A 22021-nucleotide genomic window follows, 5' to 3' on the forward strand; every position below is an offset into this window, starting at 1 on the left:
CGATAAGGAGGAAAATCCCAAGGAAGTGCAGAAATTGTTAGAAAAGTATAAGGGCATAAAGGTGGAATAAATGCCCAAGAAATTTCCACCTATTAGGGACATAAGCCATCAGATTGAATTCATACTAGGGTCTACATTGCCAAATAAACCAACCTACAAGATGAAGCCTTCTCACAATGATGAAATTGCCGAGAAAGTGCAAGAGTTGTTAGACAAGGGTTTGGCAAGGAATAGTCTCAGTCCATGTGTTGTCCCAATAGTCCTAGCACCTAAATCATATGGCAAATGGAGGCTTTTGTACTGATTCTAGGGCCATCAATAGGATTACCATAAGATTTACGCTTCCTATGCCTAGAATAGAAGACCTAATGGATTGTTTGGGAAAAGCTTGTTACTATTCTAAGATTGACCTCCAGAGTGGGTATCATCAAATCATAATAAGGCAAAGGGATGAATGTAAGATAACCTTCAAAACAAATTAAGGTCTCTATGAGTGGATGGTAATGCCATTTGACCTATCTAATGTCCCAAGTACCTTTATGCACCTCATGAATGAGGTATTGAAATATTTCATTGGCGAATTTGTTTTTGTTTACCTTGATGATATTCTTGTGCTTAGCAAGACAAAGGAAGAGAATTTGGAGTACTTGAACTGGGTTTTGAGAAAGCTAAATGATGAAAATTTAATGATCAACATGGAAAAGAGTGTGTTCATGAAGGAAGAGCTTGTCTACCTTGGTTTTGTGATTTCCAAGGGTGATTTGAAGATGGATCTAGAAAAGGTGGAGGCTATCTTATCATGGCCAACAACTAAGACAGTAGGTGATGTGAGGAGCTTCCATGGATTGGCAACATTCAATAGGAAATTAATTAAAACTTCTAGTTGCATATGTGAACCCATCCTAGACACAATCAAGGGAGGTAAAAAAGGTAGGTTTTCTTGGACAAATGAATCAAATGAATCCTTGGAATATTTGAAAAAGAAGAGTAGCACAACATCCCATTCTTGTTTTGCCTGATTTTAACAAGTTATTCACAGTGGAGTGTGATGCTAGTAATCGAGCCATAGGGACTATTTTGAGTCAAGAGGGCAGATTGGTGGCCTTCTTTAGTGAGAAGTTAAATGATTCTAAACGGAAGTATTCTACCTATATTTGGATTTGTATGCAATGGTACAAGCACTAAAAAAATGTAGGCATTACCTTTTACCTAAAGATTTCATTGTTTATACTGAGAGTCATGCTCTCTATTTTTTGAATGGGGAGGAGAAACTCAGTTACAAACACATGAAGTGGGTTGAACATCTTCAATCCTACACTTTCACCATTAAACATAAAAAGGGGTAGGCTAATAAGGTGGCAGATGCATTGAGTAGAAGGGTGTGTATAGTGCAAGAAATTCAGTTACAAAGTGTGGGGATTGACTCCCTCAAGCATATATACAAGGATGATGAAGATTTCAATGAAATATATGAGGTTTATACTCAATTTTCAGTTTATTATCATTCTGATTTTTCTGAGTTTTTGTTGCAGCGGGGGTTGTTGTTAAAAGGGAGCCAATTGTGTGTTCCTAAATGCTCCATGATAGAATACATTATAAGGGAGAAACATAGTGGCAGTTTGGGAGGTCAGTTTGGGTTGGATAAAATACTTGAAGAGGTGAAGAGGTATTATTTTTGGCCAAAGATGCAATTGCATGTTAGGAAGTTTGTTGAATGTTGTAGCATATGCCAAAGGGCTAAGGGAACATCATAAAATATAGGTTTATACCAATCACTTCCTATTCCTAACAAACCATGGGAGAGTATCAATATAGATTTTCTTTTGGGTCTTCCAAGGACTCAAAGGGGTTTTGATAGCATTTTTGTTGTGGTGGATAGATTTAGTAAGATGGCTCGCTTCTTACCATGTAAATGCACTAATGATGCTTCCTATTTTCCTCGTTAGTTGTTCAAGGAAATTGTTAGGATACATGGTTTGCCTCTTAACATTGTGACTGACAGGGACTCTAAGTTTGTGGACCAGTTTTGGCGCACTTTGTGGAAGAAGTTGGGTACTCAATTGTCCTTTACATCAACTTACCATCCTCAGACTGATGGCCAAACTGAGGTGGTGAATAGATCATTGGGAAATATTCTTAGATATCTTAAGGAAAGCATGAAGAATTTTGGGACATGATCATTCCTCAAGCTGAATTCACTTATAATGCCTATGTTAATAGGAGCATAGGAAGCAGTCCTTTTGATGTGTTCTATGACATTCATCCATGGGGTATTCTTGAATTGACGGAACTCCAAGGATTGGACAGAAGAAGTGCTCAAGGAGAAGATTTTGCATTGGCTATGAAGGACATCCATGATAGAGTCAGAGAGACATTTCACAAGAATACTGAAAAATACAAAGAAAGGGTTAATGAGAAGAAGAGGGATGTGCAGTATAAGGTAGGAGACTTGGTGATGGCATATTTGAAGAAGAAGAAGAGGATTCCCAAGGGGCAGCCCACTAAGCTACTTGTGAAAAAGATTGGTCCTTGCCGGATTGTGCATATATTTGGTCCTAATGCCTATGAGATTGAACTTCCTCAAGGCTTAGGCATATCTCCTATTTTCAATGTTTCAAATTAATTTCCTTAAAAAGGTGATGTTTCAAGTTTATATGTACGTTTGCAACCAAATGAAGAATGAAACGATTCCCAAGGGGCAGCCCACTAAGCTACTCATGAAAAAGGAGAGGCTTCCCAAGGAGAATCCCACTAAGCTATGCCATATTTGAAGAAGGATAGGATTCCCAAGGGGCAGCCCACTAAGCTACTCATGAAAAATATTGGTGCTTGCCGGATTGTGCATAAATTTGGTCCTAATGCCTATGAGATTGAACTTCCTCAAGGCTTAGGCATATCTCCTATTTTCAATGTTTTAGATTTATTTCCTTAAAAAGGTGATGTTTCAGGTTTAGATGTAGGTTTGCAACCAAATGAAGATGGAGGTTGGCTCAAGGATCTACCCCCTACTCAACCCTTGAAGTTGGAGTACATTTTGGATACTAAAGTGCTCAAGAAAACTAGGAAGAAGACCTACAAGGAACACCTTGTCAAATGGGGTGGCTTACCTCCTAAAGATTCCACATGGATGAGTGAAGATGAAATTCTCAAGCATGGTGTTGCTATTGCAAACCTCCTTCCTCAAGAGACCTGAGTTTTCTATGTCCCCAAGAGTATCGTGCAGGAGCACCTTGCAATTTTTGAGGATCCAATGTTTTTGTTATTTCTTTTTTTGTTTTTCATGTTATAATAATGTCATGTAGACTATATCATATGGATTTGATTCATAATGTAAGACTTGATGCCACTTTTTACCCTTGGTAGTCCATTAGGACCTACTTGGTCAACTAGGGTCAAAAGTCACCCAAATGTGGATATGGGGTACCACCTATGGAAATGGTGTTTTTGAGGCATATGTTCCATATATGGAATGGTTGTAGGTTATTTAGATGGTTTTTTTTCATATATGTTAAGATTGACAAATATTGCAGAAGTTGCTTGAGCAACTTTGCAACTTTTGTTGTCAAAACATACCAATATTGTGTAAATCATGTTTCCAACACCTAACCAATCCTTTTTTTGATTGAGGAAGTTGGAAGAAGTTTTTCCATGGTCTATTAGACCCTCTGGATCAAATTTTTAATGCTGGTTGTTGAAAGCAAAAGAAGAAATCACTGTTTTCCCTGAATTTGACTACAAATCACGTGTTTTAGACATTTTTCCTTCCTTATGCGGATTGGGGCTTGCTAAATATGTGTGTAGGTTGTTATTACTCTAAGTTAAATTTCCTTTGAAACTAGTTTGAGGATTTTTGGTTCTTATTTGAAGGAGAAACACTCAAATTTGTCCAACTAGATCAGAAAAACCTACAAACTAAGGGTTTTGAATAAAAAAACATAATAACCTAGCATTCGCTCACCCAAAATTCATGAAACTTGGGGGCATGTTAGTTACAAGGATTTATTTTAAGATTTTGGTTGCAGGGAAGTCTTTGGAAGGAGGCATGACAACCAAGTAGATTTAACCTTGCATCTCAATGTGACAGGTTACTCTTTGACTGCAAATTTCTGCGCTGGGCAGAAGACAGACCCAAAATGTTGGTGCATTTGGTGTTTTGGAGTTGGTGCAGAGGCATTCCAACTAGTGGGAAATTTATTTGAGTGAATTTGAGCATAGTTCCTTTGTAAAATAGGCCTAAAGGGGGCTCTAGGCCTACTAGGACAATCTATTTTCCAAGGAGCAATACAAAGTGTCAACATTTGCAATTGTGGTGAGTTTTAGACCTTGTGGAAACACTTCATAAAATGTATTAAAATTGCAATTTTCACATTTTTGTTGGTGTGTATTGGTATTGTCCCATTGTGAAGGCCTACTAGGCCTAATCGGGGTGTAGGGTGTCAAACTACACTTGAAGGGTTAATGACTGAAAAAGGGTCTCATTTGTGGCCTAAAATGCTCTCATAAATATGTTCAAATGTCCATTTAATACTACGCTATAGTCTTCCACATCCTACTCACTTTGATCTTCTGAATTAGTAGGGAAACCTTGAAAAGTCTGGTTAATGATGGAACGTTGAATTAGTCCATCATGTTTGATGTTTGGTCACTGATGTGTTGAGTCTTGTGAGAGGTTTGGAGTCTGTTGTTGACTACCCAAAGTGGATCCAAGAGCTTGGTAATTGTGTCAAGGCAGGTTCTTGTTTTTGGTGCTTAAACCTAGTGGTTGCCTAGTTGACTCAAACCCTCATAGGGCTCTGCATCAGGTATTCATATATTATTGACCATGGATATAATCCTATCCATCAACTAGTTGGGATCCTCATGTCAATCAAAAATCATTATGTTGGGATAATTAATGTTTATTCTCCTAATGATGTTGTTGAAGATCTACCCTTTGACAATTGATCATGGATTTAATGCCTCCCAATACTTGGGTTAGGTGTAGGGATTTTAATATGTTGAGGTGGAATCTGACAAGGAAGGCTTAGTGCATTTTTGAGGTGTGGATTTACATGCATAATAAATTGGGGATTTATGATTCCAATTCTTATCACTACAATCCTCAAATTTTATGGCATGTGGAGAAATTTTTGAGTCAAAAATGATAGTCCTTAAATGACTTTATCATGCCATGATTATGGCTCAGTGATCTTTTCATTTAAATCTTATCAAGATCTTCCTATTGTACCTCTCCTTGAGGTCACTCTCTCTAACTAGTACCCCATTATGTTAAGTATTGAATGGTGTGTGGCACCAATCCAAGCCTCCAAAACACAATTTTCCTTGAATACCACTTAGATGAGTCACAAGCCCACATTGACTCACATACAATGGGTTTGGAATCTTGATTGTTATCCCACTCAATAGTCTGGGTGGATTGCATGGTGGAACAATGATATTCAACACAAATCATGCTTTCTTAACATTTATGGGTGACAAATTTCTATTTTCATTGATGATCCTACAAGTCTAACACCTTCAATCTCTAGCATGCCACTAAAGATCTCTTAGTTGATCCACTGTCGCTAACCTTGCAAGCCTAGTTAACCCAGTTATGGTAGCAAAAGAAAATTGTTGATGCTCATGCCACTAGAGGTGCCTAGATCATAGCCAAACTTCACTAGTTAAAAGTGAGTTAGCACACATTCTCCAAGATTTTGTACACCATTATGAGAAATTTTTTACAATACATGAAGCTTCTCTTAAGAAAGATAGGGCTCTCCAGGATTGTCTCAAAGTTGTGCCCTGTCAGTTCTCTAGGGCCTAGTTCAACTTCTATAATAGATTTCTCACCCTATAGGATTCAAAGGAGGCTATTAGTTCCATGGTAGATGATCGTTGGTTGTGATTTTTTCCCATGTGAATTTTACAAGGTCCTTTGATCATGTGTTGGTTCAAATTTATATAAGGTCTATTTGGAGGCTTCTCATAACTAGTCATTAAGAAAGTGAATCAAAAAAGGCAATATCAGATTTATACCTAAATGCAGTGACCTAGAAGATATTTGTAACTAGCAGCCATTCACCCTCCTTGACATCTCTTATAAGATCATGTGTAGCCCACACCTTATCTCCAAAAATATGGCATCTACTTCCTCAAATTGTTTGCCAAGAGTATATAGATTTTTTGTGGACAATATTATTGCTATCTTTTAAGGTATGGAATCGGATCACCACACTAAGAAAGCTTCCATCTTCCTCAATTTTTTTTTTCCCATATTATTCTAGTGGGCTTGGTCTCCTCTTTACGTGAAGACAAGGTTTTGTCCTTTGTGCTAAATGGATTGTCTAAGCCATTTCTAGGAATGAGGCCTAGAAGATTCTTCTCAGACATTTCATTTGTTCTAGCTTCCTAGCTCATAGGTTATCCTAGAAGGGATTGTCTTTTAGATCCTTCTTGTTATGCCAAAACCTATTCAAATAGAAGGAACTTTCATTGCCAAGATTATATGTTATGCCTAGGAAGTCGTCAAGCCTTGGCTTTGATGGGTTGGCTCTAGCTTTCAAAATGGATCATCTTTTAATCATCATAACCTTTGATGGTCTCCTCTCATTCATGTATATTGGGGCCTCCCCCTAGCTTGCTTTCCCTAGGTCAATTTATTTTGCTCGGGCTTCACTCTTATGCTTGTTATTTTGTTTAGTTGTTTCTTTGTTTTTAAGGCTTTTCTCATGTGACTCTATAACTAATTTTTGGGCTCTACTCATATGACATGTCCCTCTATATTTTTTGGATATAAATATTAGAATTCTAATCTAATATAGATACTCACATAGTATTCATAAATGTAAAATTAATAATTAATATTAGATAAATATAATTAAAATAATATAATTTTAAAATAACATTGATTTAAAATTATAATAATTAAAAATCACCATAAACATTTTTATTACAATATTACTTACTACTATATGACACTTGTTTCAATATTCTTTTATGTTCTGAAAATCTGTTTTAAGTATAAGAATATTGAAGAGAGAAATAGGAAAAATCAAATGATTTGGTATTATTCGATTGGGTTTGCATTTCGATTTCTGTGGTAGTCCGTTATTTGATAGGTAAGCTGTTCTATCTTGAAATGGTCCGTTTTATTGATACGTGGTTTCCATTTAGAGAATCTAAGACGATGAATACACAAGCATTCCAAAGCCATTCATGTCCTGATGCAGATCTAATTATTTAACGCTCACTCATCTCCTTCACTCATACCTTAGGTCTCTTTCTCTAATTCATATTTGACTGAATTAGTTAGGCTGTAATTCAGTCAATGGCTCGACCAGGTCAAAATCTTCATTTGAAAAATTTGGTCTTGGTGGCCTTTTATTTGATCATCATGGCAGTTGAAGCCCAGTTAATCACATCAAGTAACAGATATCTTAGGGCCTCTACAATATCTCTGGCTGCTACTCAGGCTAGTAATGGAAGAAGCTTTAACGTACAAAATTATGGTGCGGTGGGTGATGGAGAGCACGACGATACTGAGGTCCTCTTATCATTAAGATCTTATTTACTGCCACTTTAACAGTTTCTATCTTGAATAACAGAAAATTTACACCTTATTATTAAGGACTCCAAAATCTTATGTCTTATTAAAATTCTAATGGTTTTCAGGCGTTTACTCGTGCATGGAATGATGCTTGTAAAGCGTCGTCTGCAACTTTGAATGTACAAGACTTTTCTGGTTAACAATCTAAATTTCCAGGGACCGTGTCAGCCTAGTTTCACAGTTCAGGTCTAAAATTTGAACATAACAATGGATTTAATACATCTCATTTTCTCGATTAATTCTATGTTCGATCCTCATTCTGTAAATTTGTGCACTGATTCGAGAATCCGAGCAGCTGGAAGAGCACATATGTGTGGTTGTTGTTCGAGCATCTTCAAAAATTTACATTGACGGAGAAGGAAGTAATTGGTGGGGTAAACAGAAAAGTAGACCTAAAATTTTAGCTAAACCTGCACATTAAGGATCTAGCTGGAAAAAAAAAAACAGAACTTGCAGATGAAAGAAGAAAGATTAAAAAAAATAAAAAAATTGTAAAAACAGTTAGCTTACAATAAAACGAGCAACAACAGTTTTTCAATACACCGGATTAAAACAGAAAGTAGCGAGTATCATTAGCATTATACTTTGTCTTGTAAACCCATTTAACTTCAATCACATCCTTGCCTTTAGAAGTTCTACTAGATCCCAAGTTTGATTCTTTTCTATTGACCGAATTTCTTCATTCATGGTTCTAATCCATTTGTCATCTTAAATGGCATCTTCAAAATAAATTGGATCATCTTGTATTAAGAATGCAAAATTAGAGCATAAATCATCATTTTCAGCCTCTTGTATTTCATCATATATCTCCCTTAGACTTCATGTCTTTTTTGAAGTATTTATGGACCTTGATCTTAGTGATGCAAATGTTAGATTAGAAGACTCACTACTTTTATTACTTGATGGAGTAGTAGGATTTGGAATGGTAGGTTCCCTTGTAGGTGTTGTAGGAACATTTGTTTGTGTAGTAGGATTCACAATTTGAGTTTCATTCTCTTCATTCTCTTGTGGAACACTAGTTGCAATTATTGTTGTTTTATCTATGCTCCCATCCCATGATTCTTCTTCAATTGTAGTAACAAACTCAACATCATGGCTTATTATTAGCTTCTTTTTTATAGGATTGTATATCTTATATGCCTTGGATTGTTCAATGTATCCCACAAATATGCACTTCTCTCCTCTATCATCTAGTTTCTTTCTAAACTCTTGAGGTATCAATAAGTATGCCACACACCCAAAAATTCTCAAATGCTCTATATTATGGTTCCTTTTTCTCCAAGCTTCTTCTGGTGTTTTATTTACCACTACTTTTGTTGGACATCTATTTAATATCTATACCAAACATGCAATTGCTTCATCCCATTACTCATTTGGTAAATGTTTTTTTTTTATCATACTTTGTGCCATTTCCATAATTGTTATATTCTTTCTCTTTGCTACTCCATTTTTATGAGCATACCTTGTTGTAGATTATTTTCTTATTCCAATTTCTTTGCAAAAATTCTAAAAATCACTTGAGATATATTCACCACCTCAATTAGTTCTCCATTTTTTGATATAGTAAGCACTTAATTTTTCATATTTTGCATTGAACTCTTTAAAAACAAAAAATATGTTTAATTTATATTTCAAAAAATAAACCCACACTTTCCTACTAAAATGATCAATAAATGTCAAGAAATAAAGTATTCCACTTATAGATGGTGTTCCATTGATCCACAAAGATCTAAATACACTATCTCAAGTGGGTGTTTTTCTCTATAACACTCCCCAACTGGAAATTTGTTTCTATGTTGCTTTTCCAATATGCAACTCTCACATGTTGTCTTAAGTGGCTCTATTGGTGGCAATCAATATATCATTCCTTTCTTATATAACAAATGTAATCCATTGAATAAGAGGAATATGATAGCTCTAAGATACCTATGATAGACACAAGAGGACTATTAAAATCTTAAGATACTTATGAAATTCTTAAGAGACCCATGACAATCCCATGAGACCTATCATCATCAAAAGTGACTTCTAGAAATCCATAAAGCTAGGGATTTATATACTCCTTACATGACAAATAATGATGGTACACATGTCAAAAATTGATTGGTCATAACTTTATGTTATGAACAGTCGTAAATACTTCATTTAAAAAAACAACTATTTGTTCCCTAACAACACAACCTAGCTATGTTTTAGGTTTGACTAACCTAGGAAACTAGGAATATTTTATTTTATAATCATTTAGTCACTTTCATCATGGATTATCATTAATTTCACGTGAGTTTTATAAATATTATGTCGTATAATAGTTTGAGTATAAGTGATTTCAATGAATTCCGAGAACTAGTCTTGCATGCCTCGTCAATGATTCATATCTGGTAAACTTTAACTTCAATGAAGGCTTATTTTTTGAAAAGAATTGGAGAGAAATTATTGGCATTACCATTTGTTTTAGATAGGAAAGGGCATAAGATAAAATAAGTGTGCATTATTTGATAGAAGGATTCATATTGAATGAATATAAGAAAAGGTGTAAAAGAAAGAGATAGAGAATAGTTAGTGATAAAAAAATTGATTCTTGGGAACAACAATAATATAAAAAGGAGTACAAAGGAGATATGAGAGAAGAAATTTACATAGAATTTGTTGGCAACAATTAATTGCAATAGGGTTGAGTGTCATACAATGCCATTCTACAGTTCCTGAATTATTTTATAGTTTAGGTTGTTTCCATAAAACTCTCTAGCATGCTTTAGTGTATATAATGTAATAAAATATATATTTTTAGTATTGTTTTCTCTTTTTGGCATGGTTTCCTATTGATTTTGTAAACTTATTTGATTTATTTATATCATGAAAATAAATGTATTTAAAGACATTTTGATGCGGCTCTATTCTTCTTGTTTAATCGGTGTATGCAAAGAAAATTAATATTTCCTTTTTGTAAAATATGTCTATTAAAAAATTTGACTTTTTATGTTTCCTAAGTATAAATCTACCACTATTATCTAGGATTGTATTTAAAAGTCCTCATTTGGCAGCAAACTCGGTGATTTTATTAAAATTTCATCATGCAAAAAACTAATTATTTGTCAATCTCAAAATTCAATAGAAGTGATTATGATTATTGGTGCATTAAAATGATGACATTTTTTACACTAAAATAATTGTAGAAAATTTTAAAAATTAGGTATGAAGAGACAGTTGATTGGAATAAATTATAACCAATGATAAATTGATTAAGGAGGCAAAGAATACTAATGTAAAAGATTTATTTCACATTCGAATAGCTCCTAATAAGAGCTTATTCCATCAATTTTAGATTTATATATAGCTAAGACTACTTGAAAGAATATAAAAGAAATATCTAAGAATGATTGAAAGAATATAAAAGAATCTTACGAAGATAGTGACCAAACCAAGGTTGTCAAGCTACGAACCTTAAAAATGGAGTTTCAAAATTTAAAAATGTAGGAAGTTGAAATGTGAGTGATTAATATGTAAGGTTAAATGATTTAGTTAATAAAATGGCTACTCTAGGAAATATTGTGAACAAATAAGTTATGAAAAAAAATGTGTTGATGTCTCTAACAACAAAGTAGAACAATTGTATCATCATCATTGAAGAGAGGAAAGGTTTGTCTATCTTTTATTATGATAACCTTGTGAGATATCTTATTTCACATTATGAAGCATTGAGAGATTCATCTTGAGAAGTTAATGATAAATATTTTTCCTCTAAGTTAGATATTTCAAAGAAGGAAGATGTCAACACTAGCTCCAAAATAATCAAGATTGAGGGAAAGGAAAAATTAGAATTCTTCAAGAGGAAAAACAAGACAAAGTGGTACAAGAGGAAGAATTAGAGACAAATTTGATAAGAAAAATATCCAGTGTTTTTTATTAAAGTAAGTGGGGAAGGGCCCCAACTTGTTATACATTAGATGATATTCATCAAACATAAAGAGAAAATAGCAGGTTTATACATAAGTAACACTTTCAACAAGGCCACACTATTGAAATATAACTACATATAGAGATCTAAAATTGGGCCAAGAAGCAAGAATAGAGGAACAATGTGAGATCTATGAGAAGGTATACAATGAATCATTTTTATTTTTGTGAACAACTCTTCGTAAAGAATCCCTCATAAAAGAAGAAAAAGGAATATTGTTTTCTAAACCATGTGATGCTTCAACAGAGTCTGAGAGAGGAGCCACCAAACATAGGAGATGGATATGGTAGTCTAGGGAAAGAGAATTTAAGAGAAGTGAATGAATAAGTCGATTACTTGAGAGAGCCCCTGATTGATCCAACAAGTAATCAGTAGTGTTGGTGTTTCCAACTGATTATCTAAAATTCCCTATAAGATAGCAAATCTTAATCCATAAATTTTAGACAACTGATGAACAAATAGGATTTAACCAAAAGGTTGAAATAATATTTGAGATGGTGCCTAATATTCACCTGAATTATCAAAGATCAATGTCTAATCCAATCAATAGAGTCATAATCGTGAGAGCATTGAATATCTTCACGAATCTTTAACTGCTTAGCTACCTAGACCACACACATTAATGATTGACACCAATTAAAGTCAAGAAATCACTCTAAATTCTTCTTAGTGATCGCTATTACACCTCTCAATTCACTAAAATACATCCACAACATTTAATCCCTTCCATGGAGAGAACATATAAACATAATTCACTTCTACAAGATAAACTATAAAGACAAATGTTCCTATCCTTAACAGAAACAATTCATGTAAAATGAGAAGCCACAATTTGAGGTAAATATTATTTATTTATTCAAAAGAGATGATACATTCAAGAAAAACCCTAGTTCATGAGACAAAATGACCTTCTATTTCTCCAACTCAAACTTGCTACATTACCCACCCAATTACAAAATTCAAAATTTCAGAACCCCTTGCAAATGCTCTTGAATTCCCTTATGAAAAATACAGGAGAAAAAAAAGATTCCAACCAATTTTACAAGTTTCAAAATTCAATTTTCCTATACAAGAGTATCATGTAGTATGTATACAATTTCATATAGGACAAAACTGATTTGTGCTCTTAAAAAGAGAAATTATGAATATAACAATTTCTTTCAAATTCATCGCTTCCTTTGGCTTATTTTCCTCATGCGATGATCGGTGATGCTTAATGGATTATTTTATAGGACAAAATTTGTTATTGTTGTTTTGATGGTGAAGAGGAGTCTGAGTCTAGAGAACAAGAAAATTAGAAAGATGACACAAATCAACATCTTTCCACTAAGTAGGATAGGAATGGAGTCGAGACCAATGATGACAGGTAGAGGCTTGGTACTCCATATAAAAAATGGGATGATATTTGGATGAAATAGTTTAATACACCAAGTAGTGTCTCCATTTGAGCTCATCAACTTTAAGAAAATATCAACAGAAAGGGGTTTGGAGAGGTCTACATCCAACAAGGTCCTTGTGAAGGAGGTATGGGAGAACTGTTGGAAATATATTTGATGCTTGATTTTATAGATATGTAATAAGATGTATGAGGTCTTCTCTAAGTCTTGAATCAGATCACAATCAGCATAATTATATTTGGCGGCCACCTTGATAGGACTTATGCTTGTCCCTTGTTTAGGTTAACCTAGTTGATGTTTGCAGAGATGAAGATGGTATATATAGAAGATCAAACTAGTGTGATGGTGTGTCTTTAATGGTAATTATGTGGGGAAGATGATATATAAATTATTTGATGTTATTATCATTATAAAAGTTTGTGATGCAAAGATAGTGAATGTGGAAGTCATTGTTATTAGATTTTGTTTCTTGTAACAAAGATTCAAGGACAACTTCACAGTTGGACAATGACTTTGTTTTGTAGACTCAAACTTTTTGAATTTTCATGTATCTTGTCATTGAGTAGTGAGCTTTATCCTAGAATTCATTTGTATATTACCTTGGAGAAATGCTACAAGTCCTTTGTATCTTGCCCTTAGATAGTAGACCTTAGCTTGCAAGTCTTCTAGGTGGCAGTTTGCTTCCATTGTAGTGTTTAAAATAAATTATAATGATATCATATATATTGTGAGTTAACTCTCACCATGGTTTTTCCTTGTTTAGAGGTTTCCACATAAATCTAGTGTTCCCTTATGCATTGTGTTTTATGGTTTCATGTTGCATTTCTACTTATTATGTTTTTGAAGATTAATGGATTAAACTAAAAGTGTTTTTAGGACCAGACCAATTCACTCCCCTCCTCTCTAAATCCTAAAGTGTGTTCAATAGGAAGAGACTAGTATTAGGGTCAACTTTGATAAATCTGCCCAGTTTTTTGCCTCTGTATTCATGGGTGGCAGTGCAAAGAGAAGTGAGAGACACGTACCCAAGTGGGGGAAACCTCAATAGGATCAATTAGTATTAACAAATTAAATAACAAAGAACCAACAAGAATGAGAATAAATATCCATCTTACCTAACACAACAAGGTTCGAATATACAAATATCTAGGGGTGGAATAATATGAGAGACAACGACAATTCATTGAATCTTTTGGTTAGAATAATTTTTTTGTAATAATAAATGCAGTCTAAAATCTCCTTGCACAAAAATACCTCTAGAATAGAGGAGGAGCATCTGAGGCATTTTGTGAGAGGAACTAAAGGACTTGAGAGGGCTTTTTTGAGTGGGTCTACAAACATACTCTTGAGTGCATAATTTACTAACATGCAATCTTCCAAGGGATGTGATAGGGAGCTTGATAGGGAAGTGCTCACAAGGCTAATTTTCTCAAAAGGATCAATTTGTTAAAAAAGACTTATACATTTTGTTGTGTATGATTACTCAGTCTTTCTGATTATCATGATGCCAAGTACTCCAAAGTTTTCTTGCCTAGCAAACTCCCTTGCTGGTGATGACTCTTGCCCATGCACAAAACTGCTCAAAATACTTAACCCTTCCAACTACACTTGCTCTTACTTGGCTCTTGGGGCCTACAACCTTCAGTTTCAACATGTAATAGGGGTCTTCCACATGGAAATGGAGAGGCAATAAGGTATTATTCACCTTTGAATGCTCATAATCTTGCTTTAGGTCTATAACCCTCAACTTGTTCAAATTTATTAATAAGGCTCAACTACCCCCAAATGAGGCTGCACACTATCTATGGGTCCCAATTACACTTGTTGGACTATTTGAAATGTTTTCATTATGTTTCATAAGCTTCCAAGTTCCATTTTCCCATCAGGTTCTTGCATTCTACAAAAACTATCATTTCGTTGTGTGTTATGCAGCAGGGCTACTAGCCAGTAGAGGCCTAATTGGCCTTATTTTGCTCCCACCAGTCAACTATGGTCACTTTCACCACAAAAAATGTTTTGAATATTGTTTAGGGGGCATAAGCTTGAATATTTTTTAGGTTTTGAGTTCCATGGGGAGTGTTTGATGATTGTTCACCTTTTATGGCCCAAAAGGAGGGTTTAGTGAGGGTTTGGGCTTGTATTGTTTGATTTGTATTCCCCTGCATGAACCAAGGCCTAAAACCATTTGAGAGGGTCTACCACACCTTTGAGAACCCTGTCCAAGTCTCTACCACTTGCCATTTTGCTAAACACTTGGCACACTAATTGGAAATCAAAAAACTGTCACTATGACAGTCATTTTCACTGCCTGTTTTACCAGTCAGCAACAAAGCACTTTGGACCTGCAAACATGAAGAGTTTGGGATTGGGAAAATACCTCAATGAGGTCTTCACATAGGTAACACACCTCTTATTACAATTCCTTCAAGATTCAAGGCATGGATTATGCTCTTCAAGCATTCCTTGGGCATTTTGCAACATACAATTCATGAAAACAGTGAACTCACTATTGGATTACAAAATGAGAAAGATTTAAGGAGGAATAAGATAAACTCGCTTTCCAAGAAGATATTAAATGCCATTGGCCAAATATCTAGGTCCTTATTACATTCATTTGCTCACTCAAATTACCTTTGAGTTTTGTTCAAGCTACTAGCAAAATGATAAACAGTTGCCTAGTATTCACTCAGTTGCATATTCCAAACATATTATTTGGCACAAAAAAAAAAGGAAAGTACATTATATACACATGGATCAACTTGGAAGAATCCTCCCAAACCTGGATCAACCAATTTGACACATTTTACAACTCCAAACCCCTAGCAGGGCAGCAGATACACAGTTTACAAATATTTTTGAATAAGAACCTTGAAAATGAAAAATAAATGGAAAAATTACATGAGAAGCCTTATTACATCCACATCTCAACTTCCAAGAAGGTACAATATGGATTTGTACAGCTACAATACGGACTACCCTTCAAAAGGAATAAAAAACAGTCATAAAAGCCAAAAGAAACTTGTTTTCTATTAAGTTACTCTTGCAAATCCAATCACCAACCCTTTCCAAGGAAAAGGGAGGCCTTATATATTTTCTCCAGTTGGTTTCCATGCCCTTGTATAGACAAGAGGCTTCAATAATTACATTTTTCAAGAAAATAACAATTTTGACAACTTTCTTAAGCCAAATGACAACTTTTCTTACTCACAAAGGCACTTTTGACAACCTAGCCTTATCAACTTGCCTAAACAACTTAGACATGCTTAGAAACACTAAAAAAACATGTTTCAATGCTCTTGAAGCAATTAGGAGACCTTTTTGGCAATTTTTCACATTTTTGCCAAAAATTGTCAACTCAAGGCCTAAAAGGCAAAACTTGATCTCTAGAGCCCAAAATGAGATCAAAACCACTAAACATGGTCCAAAAAAACCTAAAACAATAAAAAAAACCTAACACAAGACTTTACAAACATAAAAGCATGAAATACCCAAAAAAGGGAGTTTGACTCAACTAGGTGCTCCTGCACCATACTTCCCCCAAAACAAAGAAGTCATGTGACTCCTTGAGGAAGAAAAGAAGAAGGAATGCCAACTTATGAAAGTTAGCTTCAGGTATCCAAGTTGTCTCTGAGATAGGCTGATCCTTCCACTTGATGAGTATTTTTCAGAACTCTGGAGTCTAGAACCTGTTCAGGATGGGGAAAAGAAAGAGAAGGGAGAGATAGATCAGAAAGGGAGTTGGAAAGATCTGAAAATATTTGAACCTCCTTAGGTGGCTGCCCTTTGAAAACAATCAAATCTGCAACATTAAAAATGGGGGACAAAGAAACATTAGTAGGCAAATCAACTTTATAAGCATTAGACCCATAGTTAGCCAAGATCTTGCAAGGGCCTATCCTCCTCATCTGAAGCTTGCTTGGAACTCCCTTCTGTAGCCTTGCCTTATTCAAATGAACCATCACATAATCACCTATGGCAAACTGAACATCTCTCTTTGTAGCATCCACTCTTGCCTTGACTTTTTGAGAGGTGCCTTGGAGAGCTTGTCTCAGTTGCTCATGAACCTCCTTCATGGAGTGAGCCATGTCATTTGCTGTCCCACTCTTATGCTACAAGTTAGTGATATCGCTCAACTCCATTATACCCCTTGGATGCATACCATAAACAACTTCAAATGGACTTTTACCTGTAGACCGATTAACATTGTCATTGTATGCATATTCTACTTGATGAATGAGCTGATCCCAACTTTGTCCATATTCCTTTGTCAAACACTTAAGCATGTTTCCAAGAGACCTGTTCACAAATTTTGTTTGGCCATCAGTTTGTGGGTGATAAGCTGAACCAAAAGAGAGTCTAGTACCCAATCTCATCCATAATGTCTTCCAGAAATGACCAAGAATCTTAACATCCCAATCTGAAATAATGCTAGTAGGCAAGCCATGAATTATAACAACTTCTTTGAAAAAAAAATAGGCAATATGACTTGCATCATGTGTTATTTTGCAAGGAATGAAGTGAGCCATCTTGCTGAATCTATCAACTACTACAAAGATGCTATCAAATCTTGATTGAGTTCTAGGTAATCCTACTACAAAATCCATGCTAATGCAATCCCAAGGCCTATGTGGAATGGGAAGAGGCTGATATAAACCAGCATTAGAGGATTTACCTTTTGCTTTCTGGCATACCAAGTACTTCTCAACATACCTCCTGATGTCTCTTTGCATCTTAGGCCAATAATAGAACCTTTGAACCAGCTCTAAGGTCTTATTGAGATCAAAATATCCACTTAAGCACCCATTGTGCTTCTCTTGAATGAGGTCCTCTCTCATAGAACCCTGTGGAACACACAAATGTCCACCCCTAAATAACAAACCATCCTGCAAAGTGAAATCAGCATATGCACCATGGAAGTTATTCTCAAAATCTGTACAAACTTTATAAGCTTAAGCAAAATCATTATCAGTAGGGTACATGTCTTTGAAACTATCAATACCAATGCTCTGAACTTGAATCTCATGAATAGTTAACAACCTTCTACTCAAAGCATCTACTACTTTATTCAACTAACCCATCTTATGCTTAAGAGTAAAAGTGTAATCTTGTAAGTATTCTACCCATTTAACATGCCTATGATTCAGTTTATCCTGTGAGTTCAAGAAACTGAGTGCCTAATTATCTGTGTATACAACAAACTCTTTAGGAAGAAGTTAATGTCTCCATTTCCTAACTGCTTGTAGTAATGCATAAAGTTCTAAATCATAGGATGAGTACTTTTTCTTTGCATCATTTAATTTCTCACTAAAAATTGCAACTGGTCTATTTTCTTGACTTAAAATAGCTCCTACTGCAATATTACTAGCATCACATTCAATAGTAAAAAGCTTAGCAAAACTAGGCAAAATGAGCACTGGTTGAGTAGCTACTTTAGTTTTTAGTAATTCAAACCCCTTATTTGCTACATTTGTCCATTGAAACTTTACCTTTACACCCCCTTTTATGGTGTCCAACATTGGAGCACAAATCTCACTGAATCCCCTGATGAATTTCCTATAAAACTAAGCCAAACCATGGAAGCTTTTGATATCACTGGCTGTCTTAGGAGTTGGCCAACTGGTTATTGCTGCAAATTTTGAGTGATCCATTTTCAGATTGCCTCCTAATACAACAAAACCAAGATAGACCAATTCTTGCTTCATAAAATCACATTTCTCAAGATTAATGGTTATCTGTTCATCAGATAACTATTTCAAAACATTAGCTAAATGTTGTAAGTGCTCTTCTTTAGTCTTGCTGAAAATAAGAATATCATCTAAATACACTACAAAAAATTTGCCAATGAAATCATGTAAAACTTCATTCATGAGCCTCATGAATGTGCTGGGAGCATTAGAGAGTCCAAAAGGCATGACTAGCCACTCATAGAGTCCCTCATTTGTTTTGAAAGATGTCTTCCACTCATCCCCCTCTTTGATTCTTATCTGATGGTAGCCACTTTTCAAATCAATCTTACTGAAATATTGTGTACCCCCCAAACAATCCATCAAATCCTCTATCCTGGGTATGGGAAATCTGTATCTGATGGTGATTGTGTTTATGGCTCTGGAATCTATACAAAGCCTCCATGTTCCACCCTTCTTAGGTGCCAACACTATAGGTACTGTACAAGGACTAATGCTTTTCCTAATCATCCCTTGGTCTAAGAGTTCTTGTATTTGTCTTTCTACCTCTTTGACTTTGTCAGGGGTCATCTTGTAGGCTTCATTATTGGGCAAAGAGGCTCCAGGAATGAAGTCAATTTGATGGCTAATGGCTCTAGCAGGTGGTAAGGCTATAGGTGTACCATCACTGAGTATTTGTTTGAAGTCATCAAGGATTTTCTGCACTTCATATGGTATCTCAACTTTCTTTTCTACCTTTTCTTCCTTAGGCTTCACTATGAGTGCAAATCCTACTCCTTCACCTTCTTCTATTGTTTTTATGAACTCTTTCTCATTCACTAAAAAGATATTAGGCACCTTATTGCTGCTTTCTCCTTCTTTAGTGAGGGATTGAATCTGATAGCTTACTCCATCTTTCTCAAAAGAATAGGAGTTTCTTTCCCCATCATGCTGTGCTTTTCGGTCAAAGTGCCATGGTCTACCCAATAGTAGGTGGCAAGCATCCATAGGAAGGATGTCACATAGGATCCTATCTACATATCCCCCAATGTGGAAATCTACCCAAGCTTGCTCATTTACCAACACATGTTGTCCCTTATTCAATCAGGTGACTTTATATGGCTCCTTGTGTTGTAACTTAGGTAGTTTCAAATTGCTTATTGCTTCTTCTGATACGGTGTTATCTATGGACCCTGAATCTATGATCACCTTACACACCTTTCCCATGATTTTACACCTAATCCTGAACAATGCTCTTCTCTGTGAGGCCTCTATACTATGTGTCTTCTTCATTAACACTCTCTTGATCATCGAACTCTCACCATCTTCTGAAGCTAGGTGGTTCAATGCTGAATTTTTGGTACTACATCCATCTTCCTGAACATAATTTACCCTCTTTTCACCTCCATAGGATGAACTAGGCTTATTTGGGCATCTATAGGCAAGGTGGCCTAACTTTTGGTAGTTGTAGCATTTCATGGTTGGGAAGTAGGACCCTCTCCCTAGTCCATTAGATCTACCCCTACTCGGGTTGCTTGATCCCCTACCCCTATAGTTGGGTTTGATTTGAGAATCCCCACTTTGCTCAATAAGATTAGATTCTCCCTAGGACAATTGATCTATGTTTCTTCCCCAAAAATTGCCTCTATGGCCTCTACCATCTCTTCCCCTACCTCTTCCTCTATTATTTTGTTCTTTCTTTCTCCTACCTTTCTCTTCCACCTTAAGTGCCAATTGATAGCACTTGCGTACGGTTTGTGGGCACAACAAGCTCATCTCTTCTTGGATGTTCCATCTTAACCCATTCAAATACCTTGCCACTTTGATACTCTCATCCTCTGCTACTCTGGATCTCATGCACAATTTCTTAAACTCTTCAGTGTAGATACTGACATCTAGGTCTTTTTGTCTCAAGTTTTGTCTTTTCTTGTGAAGTTGTATCTCATAGTCTTCAGGAAAGTAGGTCTCTTTTATTTTGGCTACCATTGCCTTCTAGGTGGCTAGTAGTTGCTTGCCTACTTTCACCCTTTCCTCTTAGATGAACTTCCACCATGTTAAGGCTGCCCCTCTTAGCCTTGATTTTGCTACCTTGACCTTTTGTGCTTCAGTCACTCCATCACACTCAAAATGGTATTCTGACCCTTCAATCCACTCTATTAGAGCATCTGGATCCATCTTCCCACTGAAAAAGAGCCACTCCTTCTAAGGTCTTACCACTCATAGCTCTCAAGGATTTCAAGAATGGTTCTTACTCAATGACAGGTTCGAGCATGGGGACTTCATCCTCTATTGCCATCATTTTACCCATATCTCCAACCTTATCCTAGAATTCTTCAGTTTTGACTACTACTACAGCTAATTTCATTGCTAGTTTCTCTAATCTCTCTCTGAGTGCCCTATTTTCCTCTTCTTGATCCTCAACCTTCTTAGCCAATTCTACATTGGTCACCATGTTTGCCTAATGTGTCTTTCCCCTAAATGTTTTGTTGGCTCTGATACCACTATGATAGGGAGCTTGATAGGGAAGTGCTCACAAGGCTAATTTGCTCAAAAGGATCAATTTGTTACCAAAGACTTATAGATTCTATTGTGTATGATTACTCAATCTATCTGATTTTCATGATGCCAAGTACTCCAAGGTTTTCTTGCCTAGCAAACTCCCTTACTACTGATGACTCTTGCCCATGCGCAAAACTGCTCAAAATACTTAACCCTTCCAACTACACTTGCTCTTTCTTGGATCTTGGGGCCTACAACCTTTAGTTTCAACATGTAATAGGGGTCTTCCACATGGAAATGCAGGGTCAGTAAGGTATTATTAACCTTTGAATGCTCATAATCTTGTTTTAGGTCTATAACCATCAACTTGCTCAAATTCATTAATAAGGCTCAACTACCCCAAAATAAGGTTGCACACTATCTATGGGTACCAAGTACACTTTTTGGAACCTTTGAAATTTTTTCATTATGTTTCATAAGCCTCCAAGTTCCATTTTCCCATCGGGTTCTTGCATTCTATAAAAACTGTCATTTTGTTGTGTGTTATGCAGCAAGGCTACTAGCTCGTGGAGGCCTAATTGGCCTTATTTTGTTCCCACCGGTCAACAATCATCACTTTCATCACAAAACATGTTTTGAATTTTGTTTAGGAGGCATAAGCTTGAAGATTTTTCAGGTTTTGAGTTCCATGGGGAGTGTTTGATGACTGTCCACCTTTTATGGCACAAAAGGAGGGTTTAGTGAGGGTTTGGGCTTGCATTGTTTGATTTGTATTCCCCTGCATGAACCAATGCTGAAAACTATTTGAGAGAGTCTGCCACACCTTGGAGAACCCTTTCCAAGTCACTAGGACTTGCCATTTTGCCAAACACTTGGCACACTAACTGGAAATCAAAAAACTGCCACTGTGACAGTCATT

Source organism: Cryptomeria japonica, chromosome 2, assembly GCF_030272615.1.
Source record: "Cryptomeria japonica chromosome 2, Sugi_1.0, whole genome shotgun sequence".
NCBI lineage: Eukaryota > Viridiplantae > Streptophyta > Pinopsida > Cupressales > Cupressaceae > Cryptomeria > Cryptomeria japonica.